Source organism: Oryzias latipes, chromosome 18 (assembly GCF_002234675.1).
Source record: "Oryzias latipes chromosome 18, ASM223467v1".
NCBI classification, from domain to species: domain Eukaryota; kingdom Metazoa; phylum Chordata; class Actinopteri; order Beloniformes; family Adrianichthyidae; genus Oryzias; species Oryzias latipes.
Genome location: NC_019876.2, coordinates 15215939 through 15233756, shown reverse-complemented (window position 1 = coordinate 15233756; position 17818 = coordinate 15215939). Strand labels below are relative to the sequence as shown.

The 17818-nt window shown below is 39.8% G+C and overlaps 1 protein-coding gene across 1 annotated transcript in view; it reads left to right on the top strand.

Annotated features, from left to right (window-relative positions):
* Positions 1 to 210: 210 nt before the first annotated feature.
* LOC101165509 overlaps positions 211 to 17818 on the top strand; it is a 36636-nt gene continuing 19028 nt past the window's right edge. The window contains exon 1 of the mRNA XM_004079892.4: positions 211 to 471. The gene's annotated coding sequence lies outside the window, so the exon portion shown is untranslated. The remainder of the gene's footprint in view (positions 472 to 17818) is intronic.

The following is a 17818-nucleotide window of genomic DNA, read 5'->3' as shown; positions in this document are numbered from 1 at the left end:
AAGGAATATAAACCTATTTTTAAATTTGTTTTTAAACGAATCAGTTTTATTTATTTTAATTATTATGTTTTGTGTTTAGGGTCCACAAATTATTTTCCCTAAAAGCTCTTGAAAAAAGAGCAAACATGAAAGACACGAGGGTAGGGGATTTATTTTGAAGGCTCAAAGCGGAAGTCGCGTCTTTCCACCGGCTTGATGGAGTTGACTAGTTTCCCAGACTAACTAAACTACCCATCAGCCGTTCTGTGTGCACTCAGGAGACATGGGGCAGCGGAGTCACCGAGGAGGGGACTCAGTTCCAAACCGTGTAACTAAAGAAATTGACAGGAGCGTCCATATTATCATCCTGTGAACTTTTAGTTACATTTTTTTTACACCGAGAAGGGACCGGAAGAGAAAGACGTTCAATGACATCGGTGTGTTTTTGATACCTGGGGGCAACGTGTGCCACACCTTCATTTAACACGACAGGTGAGTTCAAACTGTCATTTTTTATCTATGTTATAAATTATAAAAACAGCTGCGACAAATGTTTTGCATTTAGAAACTGTGCTGTTTTGTATTTTCATTTTATCTTTTTTTTTTTTTTTGCTTTGTATTTGTTACAACAGGTGTGTCACCCATATGCTCCAAAAAACGTAACACACAAAAAAGAAATGTCTAAATAAAAACATAAAAATAGAGAGAAAAAATATTTTTTGCCTCAAAGAGTGTTGGCTAGTTTTATTCAGAACATGGAGGTGTGAATTTGGTAAAAAATAAATAAATAAAAATAAAAAGTAGAACGTAAAAACGTTTTTTTAGACACTATTACTGCACTGGTAAAGCAAAGATTACGTTTGAAAAAAAATGGGTAAAAGCGAAAACTTTTTTTTTATTTGGTAGTGACGTAGTTATTGATCCTGTTAGCTCGCGTGTTTGAGTGTGGAAGCAGCAGCGACCACAGAACCAGCTCGTAAATTTCCACGGAGAGCGCGGTGCACCCTGGGTTAATGAGTAAAGTCTGCGTTGTTATGGGATGGAGACGCACGGAGGAGTGGTCTCGCGTGGCCTTGGTTTGTGTTTGCACCTCCAACATGACCCTTCACTGAGCTTCAGGTCAATGTTTTCTAACCTGTACTAGTCTGTCAGTCCTGCTTTCTTTAGTGTTTGTAGCTTCGAGCTGCTATATTTCCTTACAAAGCCAAGTTTGCTGACTCATTCTTTGTGTTTGGTGGAGAACTCCTCCCATTGGTTACTGATTAGATGAGCATTTAAAGTGAATGCAAATCCTGTTTGGCCCAGATGGAGCGTGTGTTGCTGGTGGGAACATGGACGCTGTTGGTTTACACTCCACATATAGTGAACAGATTACATGGCAGTGCTTCCCTGATGGAGGGGACACTGGAACAGGCTCCAAAAAGTATGTTTCAATAACATAAATATAAAAAAAAATCCCTAATAGACATATATTTACTTCGAATAACACTTCACATGTGTTTTCATTAAAGGTTGTTGCTGTTTATTACATGCACTGGTGGCCTTTTCTTCTGATAATGACATGTATGAAGAAATCTAAAATGAAAATTGCATTTCAGAATGTATATTTTTATTCAAATCATCTGGATTTAGGAGCACACGAAAAACAAATGCTGGACAGCTCTGATATTTCTTGTCACTTTTGTTGCACTGGTGATGTTGGGTAGGGTGCGATGGGGGCTGTAAGCTAGCAGGAGAGAGTGTAAACAGAAAACTCTCTGCAATGGGGAGGGAAAGGGGGCACGGAGGCGCCAACAGCCCCGTCCACAAATCAGAAGGGACCTTCGAATGATTTCATGCCGCTCTGCAGAAAATATGTCCTACAAAACAACTGTTTTTTTCATTTTGGCTAAAAGCGGCATCATCATATTTAACCTCTTTAAGACTGGAGCTAATATTTGAGCTAACCCTTTACACGCACAGTCCCGGGGCCCCGGTTCAGCAGTATTAACTACTGTAGTATTATAACCCAAAATGTGACGTCCACACATGTGGCCATGTGTCAAGAGGTTGGGAACGCCATGAAAATGGCTCAAGAAATGGTCGGCCTTTTCTTTTTGGTCTCCAAAGTCCTATAAGTTCCCAATTGTGTACAAGAGTGCCAAAAAATAAACAAAAAAATAGGCCTTTATCTGCTTTTATGTGTGGCCTTAGAACAGCAGTCAGAAAAAAAATGCATGTTCATTTATGATAGAAGAGAAATAAAATAAAAAAACAACAACAACATGAAACTATAAGGAAAAATAAGTATTTCACTGTCCTGGAGAACAATGAAAGGCCCTACCCCCAAAAACCCCCCCATCAGTAAAGAGGACATCGCATTTTCCAATAGGAGACTTTTGAACATAAAACTAATGATCCACTTTATCATTTCACAAGTCAGAAAGGAGAACTTAAGCGCTAGCTAACGACTCAGGAGCTCCGTCGCTGAAGGTCAGGCTAATGAATGCTAAAATAAGACCTTTGGCTGTTGTGATGAGTCGTTGTTTTGGGTGATTAATCAGCAGCAATGTGAAACGAAGACTGAAAACAAACACGCAAAGTCTTCTGCTGCAGTTTGCACAATCATAGTAATTACTGTCCTTGCTGTTTTTTTATGACTAAACTATCATCTTTGTCATTCGATCAAGATAAAAAGACTCATCCTCCACATATTAAAGGAAGAAATCAGGTAAATCTGGAAGAAAAAAATAGTTATGAGTCACTTTGCTTTTGTATGAATGTTATTGTATTTGATCTTGTTCAACTAAACTCAAAGAATTCTAGTAGGAACACAAAATCCCCTCAATCTGTGGCTTTGCTACAATCAGACTTTCTTTCTTTCTTGGTCTTGAGCAGCACAAAATAGTAAAATATTTTGTAAAAGTTCCAGTTTTTGCAGGTTTTTATTTTTTTTCCATTTCAGAACCACAAAAGTTGATTTACCTGATCTGAATGGGAAATACCCATTTACAAAAAAAGATAAGGAACTTGTAAAGCCCTTTAGGGATAAATCTTCTGGATGGAAACAAATATTCTATCTTTTAGTCTAGTTTTCAATCAACTAAAATATGATGTCAAATTTATTTTGATGTAAAAACATAAAAAACATTGTATTGTATTTATTAAATATGTCAAGAATAGCTTATATGATTGGCAGCCTATAGAAATTCTTAAAAAATAAATTTGATTGTAATTTAAAAATGTAACGATGATTCCTTAAAGTTATGGGTTGATTGTCATAATAAGGTAATTTTATGGGGTTTTTAAAGGGGAAAAAGTTTTTTTGTAATGAATGTAAAATAAATTGCATCAATTGTACTCTGTAGTGATGTAAAAAAGAAAAGCGTTTTAAAACATAACAGGCTTTTAAAAAAGAAAATGTAAGAAATGAATGGATTTTTATCAGCATCCTGTCAAATGAAATTGGAAACCTGTCAATCTAAATCAAATACATTTATTATTTTGGCTCTAATAGCAGCCCTGCTATGTTTTCCACCTTGAAGACAAACATAAGTTCATTTGCTTCCTTTTTCCATTTTCCTAAGTAGAACCGATGAAACGCAGAACTCCTCCTCCTCCTGGCTGCTATGCAGACTTGTTTACCTGCTAAAGTACAGCTCAGCGCTTCTGATTAGGGAGTTTCCTTTGAGAAACACTATAAAAAATTCGAATTATTCGGGGAAAAATTGACTCTTTTTTTTCTCCAAGTCATTCCAAAACTGGATGATACGAAATTATAAGTCAAGCTTTTATTTTTGTAAAGTTGAAGTTTCTCGCTTTATCATAATAAATAACGCCAAATTCTGGTTCTCAGAAAGTTAGAAATATCAAGAACAAATTCAATATTGGTTTTAATAGCGTCACACCCTGATCAGGTAATAAACCCATACAAAGGTTTCCTAAGTCTTAAAATAGTCTCTGTAAAAGACAAAGGTATCAAAATTACAAAATATTGGCTATTCAATTCTATATTTAAGGAATATATTCAAATAAAGTTACAATTTTTTTAATTGAATGACCAGAGGCTATTTCACTTTTAACATGTGCCTGTAAGCAGAAAAGGTTTGACAAATGTTGGCCTCAGTATTACAGTCAGAACTGATCTTCACAGAGATGTTTTGATTTTAATAAATCTACTTCAGCCGGATCAGCAAAGTGGTAAATGGGATTCCCAGTCAAATCACGAAGCTTCAAAAAACAGACGGCGAATCGTCTTTTTTTCATTTGTATAAACGTACCGCCATGGCGATGACCTTTGGTACGCTTCTCTTATCAACTTACTCAAATGAGTGGCGTCGAAACCGGCCAGCTGAACTCAAGTGTCAAACATTTCACGGTGGAGGCGCTCCGGCTTCTGACACTCATTTAATAGTTTTCCCCAGCTCTTCCTCGGAGACGTAATTGAAAAAGTTCCCCAAATATCATCAATCAAATGGAACGTTGCTGCACGCATTGTTAGGCCAGGTCGCTTGTCCTGTCGTCTTCCTATAGCAGCTGAAATGGACGTTTTTATTTGGATATTAGAGTGAAGGAGCTAAATGAAGGCTCTTAAAGGAACAGTTTAGGCCTTAGCCATATGCACCCACATGGGCGTTGACCCGCATGGGTGCTGCATACTGCAGGTTTTTTGGGTCTGTGAAGGATCGTAGACAGAAGCGGTTGCATCTTAAATGGTGTAAATGTGTGTCTCCTGCCTTAAAATCCCACTTCAATAAATTCAAATTTTTGGTGTTTTTAGTAGCATTTTTCTGATGATGGAGGACATCTATAAAGATAATGAAGCTTAGAATTACATTTCTGAGTATTTCTTTATTCAAATCGCTGTGAATCGGGAACAGACAGGAAAAAAAATCTTCAAAAATACGGGGCGGCCGCAAGCTCCCTGCTCCGCTCTATTCTGATGCATCCATGTTCTCCACGTCTGAGCTGGAATATGGTTCAAAACTGTACGGCTGGATAATTCCAATACAGTATTGATGGTTCGGGGTTAGGCCTGCACAATAAATCCCATCAGACTGCTGAACTCAGGAAGATCATTGAAGACCCACCCACACCCCCACCCACACCCACGGATAGCTTGAAAAAGCAGTGCTATGTGAAACACTCTCTTCTGTGCAAAATTTCAGTGCCCTAATTATAGGACTGTGCAATACTGTGATCTATATTCTCTTCTGTGCATTACTCAATAGGAGTCATAAAATGTCGTATTGATATGTCTCTTACTTCCTGTCTTAATCTCACTGTAAACAGCCGGGCCGGGACCAGAGGCACACATTTCGTTTTATCCCCTGTAATGAAATGACGATAAGTAATCCTGAATTCAAATTTATCAATTATCGGGATGTCAAGCTGTGCGATATGCACATCGCAAAAGTCGACAAAAATTGCGATAAATGGTTACCTTAAATGTGTTTAAAACAAGCTTATGGCAGCTTGAAGTATTTAACAAATCAAATAAATCCCTTTATGCATTTGACCCATCGGATTGACCCCTTCAGATGGAGCCCTTATATGTTAGATGCTCGCCTCCTATGTGGACGAGGGTCATTTGGAGTGTAATTTAAGTTGACTCTTATTTTAAATAAACTGCTGCAGTGAAATAGAATATAAGCTTTCGTTTTTTTGCTATTTGTTCACTAATGTTGATCTCTAATGTCGCAAATCAGGAGTTTTCCTCATATGGTGCAGGCCTAGTTGGGGTTGTGAGGGGCCGTAAACTAGCGGGAGAGCATGTATGAAAACATGCTCCATGCCAACAGTCCCGCCCACAACTCAGAGGTGAATTAACGACTGCCGGTCTGCAAAAACTGTCTCAGAAAATGTTTTTTTATGTTGGCTAAAACGCCGTATTCATAATTGAAGACCACTTTGAACAATAGATCAATAGATGAACAGGGTGGGTCTTTAAGGCCAATGCGGTCGTGAAGCATTAGTAAGGATAATGTGAGTTGCGACGTACAGGTGCTGTCGTATGGTGTCCTTACACCACGCTCTAGATGTTAGTAAGGTGTGTTCAGTGGCTTCTTAGAGGCCGCAGGCAAGAGCTGCATGCGTGGGGCGTGCATGTGATATGTACGTGCACGTAGGACACCCACACAAACTATGCCCTGATTGTAGAATTTCCTCATTTCTAACAGTCAGGGTGCACACAAGATATGGATGAACAGCACTGCATCTCACCCACTTCCTCCTTACTTGGCATTGCATGTTGTAAAAGTGTTTGCTCTGACCTGGCGCTCACAGCAGGCCTGTAGAAACAAAGGCCATTCGTGTTTTTACTCTAGGGACTCGCACTGTTTTGACGTCCTTGATATTTCGTGCGTGCCACCCGCGCCCCTCGTACAGGTTTGCCCATTTTCTGGCCGCATTTACCGTATTTACCCATAAGGGCAGTTGTGACTGAGGCAAATATTGGATGAGTTGAAATACATACTTATTAAAGTGTATTTTTTTAGTATCCCAATTGTTTTTTTGAAATCAACACATTGTATTTTTCTTGTACAGTAATCCAAAAATATAATAGTTTTCATTAGAACATTTCTTGCTAAAAGACTACTTTAGGTGAATAAGATTGTTCTTTCTAGATTCTGCTTTTTTATTTTACAATTGGTTTTTCTTCCATCTGATTTCTTTTTTTTTCTCCCCTAACTTGTCCTCTCCAACAGCTGAGCAAGCAGATCAGAGCTGAAGGCCTCTTGTGTTGGACAGATTTTACTGTTCCAACATTTATTGATCTTTAGACAGAGTGTATATTTGTACAAACCCCTTTTGTATTTGAGGCTAAGCTTTATTTATGATAATTAGATCATTAGAACAGAAGTCCTTCTGTTTGTAGTGTTTGAGGGTCTTTGGCTGTTCGGCTTTGCTCCACCAAAATGTTGGACACGGTGGAAGATGATTTTGTTGACCGTGTCTTCTGGGATTTGAAGTTGCTCTTTAATGAAGGTTTTCAGGGGTTTTCCCGGATCCTCACCTACCTGCTCCGGAATGCGTGAGACAAACAGGTTGTCCCTCATGGAGGTCCAGCACCGTCTCTTTAATCTTGCTGTAGTCCATGGAGATCTGCCGCCCGCTCTGCTTCAGCTTCTCCACGGAGTCCTTGAACGCTTCATTTTTGGCCACGAGCTCCATGACTTGGTCTAAGCTGAATTCCAGCGCCTCCTTTAGCGCCTGGAATTCTTTGTGGAGAATCTTTTAGCTTTTTATCTATGGACTCCAGGTTTCCTTCGAAGCTGGTGCCGGGAAAGGATGCAGCTCCGGGCGAGTCGTCCTGACGTCCGGCGGCTTACGACTTCCCTATAACTAACCCCTAACTAACTAAACTTCCAGAGCCTCCAGACTCAATTATTTCAATATCGGTAACAATATTTTTCTGAAGCTGGTGGCTAATGAAGCAAAAGTAAAGGTAGCTTTACCTGGGCCAAGCCAATTTGGTAGCACAGCAGTCTCGCAGCTCTTCCTGTTTACTCAGGTGGCATGAGCCTCTCCCGTGACCTCTGAACCTCTCCCGTGACCTCTGAGCCTCTCCTGTTTGATTTTTTATAAAAAGAAAAATCCAATCTGATTTCTGTGGTTTTTCCTTTTCTGTCTTTGTTAACAGACTGAGGCTTGAGCATTAAGGTGATAAAATGGCCATTTTTTTATCTCACTTCTCGTCACACTCGTGTTCCAACTGCCAAACCGCGGATGGCACCGCAGTCACAGTTGTCACTACAAGTCCGCCTCATGACAGCGAGGCATCGCGTCACCCTCCCAGCCAGATCTGGCACCGGTGTGTTTATGAAAGGAGGCCACGAAGCAGGAAGAGGAACCGTGCCTGCAAAGGTTACGACGGCTGCGAATTCACCGGAGCAGCAGCTTCAGTTTGCCATCTGTGTCTGCACAGGATGAGACAAAGGCTTGAAACAGAAGGAAAGAGCACCGTGCAGCAGATCCTCCAGATTCTTAATGAATGTAACCGTTTTTGGGGAATCAAAAGCAAAATGAAACGTTGGATTTGATCAAATTTCATAGAATTTGGTCCAACGATGAAGTGATTCCTAAGATCTGACAAATAGGATTTCCAGAGCTGATTTGTTTTGTAAAAGATATGTAAAAAAAGTCCAAGAAGCTCAGTTTGGTTTGATGCACAGCTCCTCATCCAGATATTCTCATGATACTGAGGCTTTAAGATGACAGGGACATTGGACAATCCATATTAAGGTGTTTTTACACCAGGTTAGTTGGCTTAGAGGTGGTTTTGCCAAAATTAGTTCTGACCAGGAGGAAGAAATAGAACTAAAAATAAAAATTTCCCACCACATATCATTCATGGAAAAGCTTTTTTAACTCGTGTTTACAGTGGAAACAATTTTTTAAACTTCTTTGGTACATAGTAGTCCCTCACTATATAACCTGGTTCACCTTTATCAACCTTGCAGTTTTGTTGATTTAGTTTTAGCATTATTTTTAACAGTACACTATTTTGTATATCCTGATTGGCTGTAGACTGTTGTCGATCTGCTCTCCAGAACAAAATGTGTATCCAGCCTGACAAATGTACATTATTCTTCAGTCATGATCAGATCTTTGTTTTCATTCTATAAAACTGGAATTATTTTTTTCACGACGGTTTGTACTTTGAGAGTATAAACGAGAGAGAAAAAGCGTGAAAATATTCATGTTTGTCAGAGAATAGTGTAGAAAGTGTGTAACGAGGAGTTTTACAGCCTTAAAAACTGGTGCAGCGGTAGGGCGGTCGACCCATGATTGGAAGATTGCAGGTTCGACTCCCGCCTTGCACGCCCATGTGTCAAAGTGTCCTTGGGCAAGACAGTGAACCCCACCTTGCCTCTAGTGGTGGGTTGGCGCCAGTGTTCGGCAGCGGAGCCGCCATCAGTGTGTGAATGTGTGTGTGCACGGGTGAATGGGACTGTGACTGTAAAGGGCTTTGGGCCTTTGAAAGAGGGTAGAAAGCGCTATATAAGTATACAAGTACTTAAAAGATGTACAACGTTCCCGAACGCTGCTGTGTCTGTGGCTCACCGATTCCCCCAGGGGACGGGTCAAATGAGGAGAACAAATGTGTGACAGCTAATGAGACTTTAACGTAGCACTCTCACTTCACAGCCCTTGTTTGAATACCGGCTGGAATTTTTCTGTGTGGAGTTTGCATGTTCTCCTCACGCATGAGTGGGTTTTCTCCAGCTTCCTCCCACAGGTCAGAAACCTTCTTCAAAGATCATTTGGTGAATCTAAATGGTCCTTTAAAGCCAGTCTGTCTGCATTCACACTGCGGCTAAACTGCACCACAGTTCTCTTGCAAGTAAACCAAGACGCCAATTTGTGTGTTTCGTAGTTCAACCAGTTCGGGTGAGCTTTCACTCCTGCACAATTAATCGCAAATTTACCGTTATTGCGATTTCAAGCTGTGCAATATCCATATCGCAAAAGTCAACGAAAATCCCAATAAATACTAACCTTAAATATGCTAAAACAATCTTATGGCAACTTGAACTCTTTAATAATTTGAATAAATCCCTTTATGCATTTGACCAATCGGATGGGGCCCTTCACGTTGTTGACCAATCAGATGGAGCTCTTATCTTCGATGTTGCCCTCCTAATTAGACGTGGGTCATTTGGAGAATAATTGAAGGTGTTTTGACCCTTATTTAAATTAAACTTTTGCAGAGAAATGTTTTTGTTGTTTTTGCTATTTGTTCATTTATCTCAAGTTATATCGTCATCGCAATATTGATCACTAATATCGCGAGTTTTCCTCATATGGTGCAGCCCTAACTCCCGGCAAACATTGTAGAGTTCTCTGTTACTTTAGATTGGAGTTTGTCATTTATTGGATATTCTTCATTTCCATCTCTAACATTTCTTTTGCTACACATTTTTGATAAAGTACATCATACAAAAAGTTTTTTTGGTGCTTTGTCCTTTGAAGTAATTGAACATTAGCTATGGTTCTGCTCATTTCTTTAGTTTATCCCTTCAGCTCCTTGAAATCGGCTTCACATTTTTTTATGTTTTGTTTGTTTGTTTTTTTCACTTGAACCAACTGAAATTCCTGAAAGCGGGTGTGACTAATTTCACTGTAGGGTCACAAAAGGAAGAAGAAGTGGAAATGAAAACCAGCAATGAGCTGGATGTCAGACCAGTCGGCCCACTTTTCCCTCCACCACGCCCGTCCTATGTCATCCAAGAGAACCTGACCGTGTCACCGACCTCCCGGCACACCAACACGTACACATGATCTTTGATCTCCACCATGTTTGCGTTAAAGAATAAAGTGCAGTTTATCACGTGGACACACAGCTTATATAAGCCGAGCGTTTAAGGGCTCCATGGGGTGATTGAACCCTAAAGCGGCACATCATCTGTGAAAGACTAGCTTTCTTTGTTCAGCCTCTTTGGAGATATTCTTATCCACACTTCAGGCAACAATTCCACGGAAAGATCATTCCATTGCAGTCTGCGGAAAAACCGAAGCTCATCTTTTCTGCAGCCCGCAGTGTCATTGAAGCTCTGTGTTTTTGTCCTCAAACCTTATCTACCTGTATTTATTTGTTGTAGAACTGCCATGTGCAGTGTTTGCACCAGCAACTCCAACCAAGTGTTTTCAGCAATGCTTGTGGTTAGATTTCAGTCTTCCAAAGACACAACAAAAAGAACGGCGGTATCAGATATGCAAGAGTGACATCATTTCAGGCTGGTTGAGGGGCGTAACTGTGTGTTTTTAAGGTGGAACTATGGTTTAAAGATCACATAAACAACATTTTCACATTTCCTAAGGGGCCCAAGTATTTTTCCATACTGCGTGTGCACTTCCAGCTGTAAAAATATGCATCTTTAGATTTATTCTTTTTTCTTTTAGGTACATTGTTTTGTTTTTATTATTTAAAAGAAACATATTTATTATTTTCTTTTGTAGAAACTCTTAATTCCTAACCAATTTTTAACTTTTAGTTAATATCACTAGTTATTTAAAAACTGCCTGTAAGACCAAAAAAATTGGATTTTTGTCAACTAAACTAATATAAAAAGGATTTCACTTTTTTTTTTTGCGGATAACCCAGCTCCTGTACTGGAATTAGTAGAAAATAATTACAGGTATCAGAGTTTGGCAGTTTGGCCTATGTGAGCTGTATGAACACAGGCTACAGTTTGTAAAGGAAGAGCACTTTGTTAGAAAGAAACAAGGCTAAAACCCAAAGACATCAAAGATTGTCTTCCCAAAAATGTGCAAAGAAATGGAGACAAACATGCAGGATTGTTGTTTGAACAAACCATTTAGGGGAGGATTAGATGTCGACATGTCAAACAATACACTTCACTCCGGTTTAGGCACAGTCTTCAATATAGAAGAAAATGCTGGTATTCATAAGAAATGTCTCATTTTATATCTAACCAAAGACCAAAAAATGTTATTTATTCAATTCTCTTCTGAAGTTGGGTTGTTTAACCCTTTAACACCGAGCCTTAGCTCAAGTGTTTACATTCTGTCACCTACCTCTGTAACTCTGCACTTGTCAATTAATCTGAGGCAGAGAAAAGCAGCTTTGTGTTGATTTGCTGCTGATTCTGACTCTGAGAAAAGCGGCTTTGCATCTTTATGCAACATTATATGTTAGTAATGTGTGGCAAATGAGAATCTGCGGATTCACATTGATCACACAAATGGTCAAAGAGTCACGAGACCTCAAAGATGGTGTGTTATTGAAGTGTCGCCGGCAACATCTCTAGTGTTTTAGGGTTAAATAGGGGGGGAACAAGGACAGGCTTGGCTCTAATGACCTTCATTTTTAAACCTGTGCCTGTTGCCTACATTGGCTGGAATGCCTCCATAAAGCAGCCAGAAGTGAACTTAAATGCGGTTTTGTGATTGTCCCCATTAAACAAAGAGATGGCTTTAAGTTCAACTGTTAACCTGTAGTGGTTTCAAATTTTTACAACCATTAACTGAGGTCACCAACAGCTGACCCTTTGTTAGAAAAGCTTTATTATTTTATTTCTTTTTACTTTAATATAAGCTGTGTTTCCACGGCAACAATGGAGGACTACCCACAGATTTGCAGACTTGCAATTCTGTTTTATCCAGCTAAATAGTTCAATTTATCCGCCTCTGCTTTAATACATCACAGGAGTGCAGTGAACAGCTGTTTCCTTCAAAATAAATGTGCCTCTTCTCTTAATAAACTCTGACTTAATATACATACAATAATACAAAAATAGTTGTGTTATAATATCCTCGGTTTCCTTCTTTGGAAAACAAAAAATTGTTGGGGACTCTTTTCAAAGTTGATGTGTTCAAACACTTATTACCTCGGGAATTTAGAGATTATTACAGATGTCGTTATAAAGCTATGGAGCAATCAATTGGTAGGAAGCAGAATGACATCTGGGTTCTATAAAACTCAACTGGATAGCCTCTTCAGATCCTTTTGAAAGCTGTGTGTATAATTAATAAAATGAATGATTTATCAACCTAACAGATCTAAAAATGAGCTCAGGGACTTTCTTTTTCTCTGAGGCTCTTTTTCTATTATTCACTTTCTTTTGGTGAATTTTTTTTCTTGTAAAAACAAAAAAGATGTTTTAAAATAAAATAAAAAAACAGTCAGAAGGTAAAAAATGTGATTGTTATAGTTATGCTAGATGTGATTACTGCTTCTGATTTCTATATGGCCCTGTGACAGGCCGCTGATCCATCCCAGACATCACTTTGCTTGTTGATCAGTCAGATGAATATAAGTCAATCACAAGAAGCAGAAACTGCTTCTTGTGATTGACTTATATGAGAACTAGACTGATTGGCTCCTCCCCCTGGCGTTTCAAACAGGATCTTATTGACCTTAGAATAACCATTCTAGCTCTACTATCTTTTGTAAAGTATTCTTGGGGCGGCCGTGGTGCTTTGTTAGGGTGGTCAACCTCTGATCGGAAGATTGCAGGTTCGATTCCCGCCTTGCACGCTCGTGTGTCGAAGTGTCCTTGGGCAAGACACTGAACCCCCACCTTGCCTCTGGTGGAAGTTTGGCGCCAGTGTTCGGCAGCGGTGGCGCCATCAGTGTGTGAATGTGTGTGTGAACGGAACTTGTTTTTGTAAAGCGCTGTGGGCTTTCGAAGAAGCTAGCAAAGCGTTATACAAGTCTACGCCATGTAGCATCCTGTTTTATGTTTGGGTTATTCCAGTTATAAACTGGCCAATCAGATGCCTCAATAAAAGGATGTGGTCTTACATCCAACCTTCAAAACGTTTGATTTGATTTTCCTGTGGTAGGGGCGTTGACTTCTAGCAAGCTCACTCCTGATTGGTGAGAGTGGTTACCATAGATACCATGACTTAGATAGATTTGGACCAATCATTGCTTACCAACATCATCTGGCTCCAACATAGTGGCGTCCGAATCATGAAAAAATGGCTATTGAATTGAAATATTTCATTAGAGCTGGAAGTAAGCCATTTTTTATGGATGACATCCTACTCGCTTGATCCAGTTGTCATGAACAGTCAATGGTCAACACCCACAGCCTCCTCCCCATGCAAAGATGACTGCTCTTGATGCTCTGAAGTTCTAGTTTTAATTTTCTTTCACAGAATTAAACACTTTTACAGCCCTTACAATCCAAAACCAATGAGCATTTAAAAGCTCCAAGTAGAAAAAAAAACTATCGGTAGTTGCATTGTAGATTCCTTCCTGACTTCTCACCTCCAGCGGAATTTCCTGAAAGGGCCCCGGCTGTCATTCCTCCGGGTTTCAATCCATACCACATTAGGAAGACATCCTACAGCAATCTTGTTTTTTGATTAAACCTGTTTCTCCAGGATGAAATGTTTCAATTTCCTCCGAAGGAAACCCAGTAAGAGGAAGAATGGGAGGTCGGCCAAGCCAGCAGCTCTAAAATGTCCCTCCACTTCAGTAATCGTCCCGCCAGCTTTCCTCCCATAAAAAACAGGAGCAATATATTACACATTGAATGGCACACGGAGCAGATAAGGCATTATTATCGCCAGCCAACAATGGCCAATATGTGAATGAATGATAGTCATTTGATGCACAGATTGAATCTGTGATCTCATTTTAAGTTTGGAAAGTCTCCAGTGAGGAATCGTGATGGGTCCTTTGGATGAGAGGCTCCACTGCCTTTTGTTGTTAACTTTCGGGGTGCTTTAGGAGGCTGACAGCAGGGACAGGATACCTTTAAACTCTCACCTTTTATGTTTTAAGTGCACTGATACTTTCTACACAGCCTCAAAACCGTTATTATTTATGTGCTGTGAAGGGCAAGTCTTTAAATATCTAAGAAGAAATCCGTTGGGAGTTTTTGAACAGCTCCAGATCAAACAGGCACATTTAAAAAGTCTTAATTATCAGGAAATACAAAGAAAACTACAAATTTGGGGACTACCGGCACATTTTTTTTTATTAACCTTTTAAAGTCAAGTTTTAAAAAAAGCATAGAGAATAAAATTGAAAACTGATCCAATATCTGTGTTCATTTATATTTATAATCTAAAGTAAAGGGCTAAAAGAAAAAATAATTCCAGTTGTTTTTGGGCTCTTCACTTTGTAAATTCTGCGCACCTCACTGTACCATAGTATTTGTTACTGCTGTAGAAAGATTCTCCTTGCAGTGATAGGAAACACTATTCCTTCAGTACGCTTTATAACGGTCTATAAGGTGATTGGAGGGCTACCAGAATCACTACTGTCTGAGGTTCATTGACTTTTCACCATTGTTGACTAAAAAGCTGTCGTCACACGCACCCATTCAGGGGTCAACTTGTACGGCTGTGGTGGGTATTTGGGTTGTGCGGGTCCATGGAGGGTCATAGACCCTCACAGCCGCATCTTAAGGATAATACAGGTGTGTCTTGCAGTTCTCTTGCGGCTTTTTAAAAAGGGAGTGTATGATTATTGTGCACATGGTAAGTGTATCATGAAGTATTCGTAAGGCTAATGTAAGTTGCACGTACTTATGGCGTACAATTGATGCTGTCCTACAGTGCCCTTACGTAACACTATCGTTGATAGTAAAGCATTAGTCCCAACTAGCCATAATCAGGAATCAGGAAACTTTATTGTCATTTTATCATGATAAAACGAAATTAGGCTCTCTGGTCCCGGGCCAGCCGTTTACATTCAGACATAAATAATATATAAGGGTTTCCTGCCGGGAAAAATAAGGTAAACCTGAACAAGGCACACAAAGAGTGTATACTTATCGCACAAACATCACTTACAGGTCACTTGTTCAGTCCACAGTATTTGTGTGGGGCGTCGAAAAATAGGTGCATGAACTTTTTCACTTTACGGCCTACCAAGCGGTCTATGACCTTGATATTTTGCGTGCCCCACACAGGTTTCCCCACTTTTTGGCAGCAGACAGCCTGTTTTCACCCATAAGGGCATATGCGACTAAGGTATTTCTTGTTGCTTCAGGTTTAAAAGGTCCAGTTTGATATTTTACTGAAACTGGACCTGTGTTTCCTTCTGATCTTTTTCAGCTGCTCTACTAAAGCTTTGCTGTAATCTTGGGATCTCTGCTCTTTGGTTGGGGTAATTTAGAGTTTAGCTCAAGTTGTAGGGCAGGTGACTCCAACATACTTCATTATAGAGCAGAGTCTATTCTCATGGTGTGTTGGCAGTGTTTTGGCGGTTATTTTCTGTCACCAGCCTGATCTCCTTCATAGTTTATATATTCATCTAACTGATCAACAAGCAAAGTGATGTCTGGGATGGATCAGCGGCCCGTCACAGGGCCGTATAGACATAAAAAAAAACACGTTGAGTTTTGTGGATGTTGTTTTTAACAGTATGACAGTATGATGCAAACCCAGTTACTCTCTGGTCTCATGCCTTTCATAGCAGGGATGGCTCTGAGCGGTTTCTGCTGAGCAGCAGCACAATGCTTTGGTCTGAAGCAGGAAGCACCACAATCACATTGTCAGCACTTAAACAACCCCAGGACACTCTTTGCCTTGCAAATGTGGAAACTATCTCCTCTCTGATGCAAATGAGATTTTTCCGACTTGGTCAGCCAGCCATTAAAATGTCTTTGTCTGTGTTTGAGATCTATGTGTGTTTGACCAAAGCCCGAACGCACGCCTTGTGTTTGTAAAAAAATGTCATGACGTGCTGTGTACACAAGAAAAAAAGGTTTGTTGACATTGCTCGTGACTAAACCTAAAATAACATTTAAAAAAAGTACAAATTTAAAAAAGTACGAATAAAAGTAATGTTTTTTTTTCTTTTTCAATAAAAACTTTATTTTTAATTGTTTTAGGGGTAAAAATGTTTTCTTTCACTTAAATGATTTTAAACCAATTAAGACTTTCAGGTTTACAAGATAGAAAAATCAATTTAGGCTTTATCTAAGCCTCTTTATTTAATATTCAAAAAAGAGTGAAAGTTTGTCTAGATTTAGATTTTTCTTATTTATTTATTTTTTTAAACGTCTATTTCTTAAATCTTGGAGCCAAAACAATAGCTCGGTTCTTCAGACACAAAAGGGCCTATTTTCAGGAACAATTTTTCCAATATCATCAATATCAAATTTTTGATTTGCAAAAAAGGGATAAAGACAACCCAAAGACAGAATAGATGTTTGGAAGGAGTTGAAACTGGGTGTTTGGGCCGATTGGATCTTCTGTCTGCCTGCATTGTGTTGTTTGGGGGATTCATTTGGACGCGCTTGCATCACCAAGTTGTCCAGTAATCGCAGCAGCGGCTCCTAAAAGACTTGTGTTGTTCAATAATATTTCGCTGCTGGGGATGTCTAGCACAATCTAAGACAGAGATCGGACAAAATCACATGTAGATGTACCAGAACTCTTTACTAACTTGAGGTGCTCAGCAGATCTTATTTATGTGCCTCTCAAGAAAAAAACTCTTGTTCTTTCTGTAACTCAATGGATTTATTATAAACAATAAAGTTACTAATAATGAGTAATGCCTCAAAGCTATACCCACACCGCACATGTGATGCTGAACTGGCTTTCTTGGATGTGCTTATAGTCCATGTACACACAGTTGGAAGAGTCTCGGTGTGAAATGTTGTAGCCGTGCAAATCTTGCTCCAGGATTTTTCTTTCACAGCTCTATTCCAATATATGTAAGACTTGGTGTTGTAAAATTCTGGACAGGCACAAATCTCAATTTTTAATTTCTCCTTCACGACCAACTTTGGAACGGTTGGCACTTCCATGAATTGAAAAGGGCGCTACCCAAATGTCAATACCAAATCCGTGATCCCTGATTGGTCAAAGTTCAACGATCGGACCTGTACAGGGCATGCAGGTAGCACTTACAAAATAGTAACACACTAGACAGTACAGTTTTTCTACAGTCATGCTGCGGGTGTTGGCTCATTGTGAATACTTGTTGTAAGTTTTTTTCGTTTCTTTTTCAACCCCCGCCCAAACCCTGCACACTGCGCAAGGGGCTAATAGTGCTATTCAATACACTTACCACACGCACAACAATGGTACGTTCCATTTTCATAATGTCCCTTAAGGAGGTCGCCTCAAGACAACTGTGAGACACCTGCTGCTTTCCGCTGCAGCCCCTCCGCTCTATGACTCTCACAGGTGTCAAGCTCCTGGCCTCAAGGGCCGGTGGCCTACATATTTTCTAACCAACCTGACATTGAAGCTCCTTATTGGCTAAACACACCTGATCCAGGTAATCAACAGCAGATGAGGCAGGATTTCTGAAAAACCAGCAGGAGGTCGGCCCTCGAGGCCTGGACTTCGACACCCCTGCTCTACAGGCTTGGCAACCCAAAAAGTCGCAGCATCAGTACATGGCAACCCACGAACCAGTGCA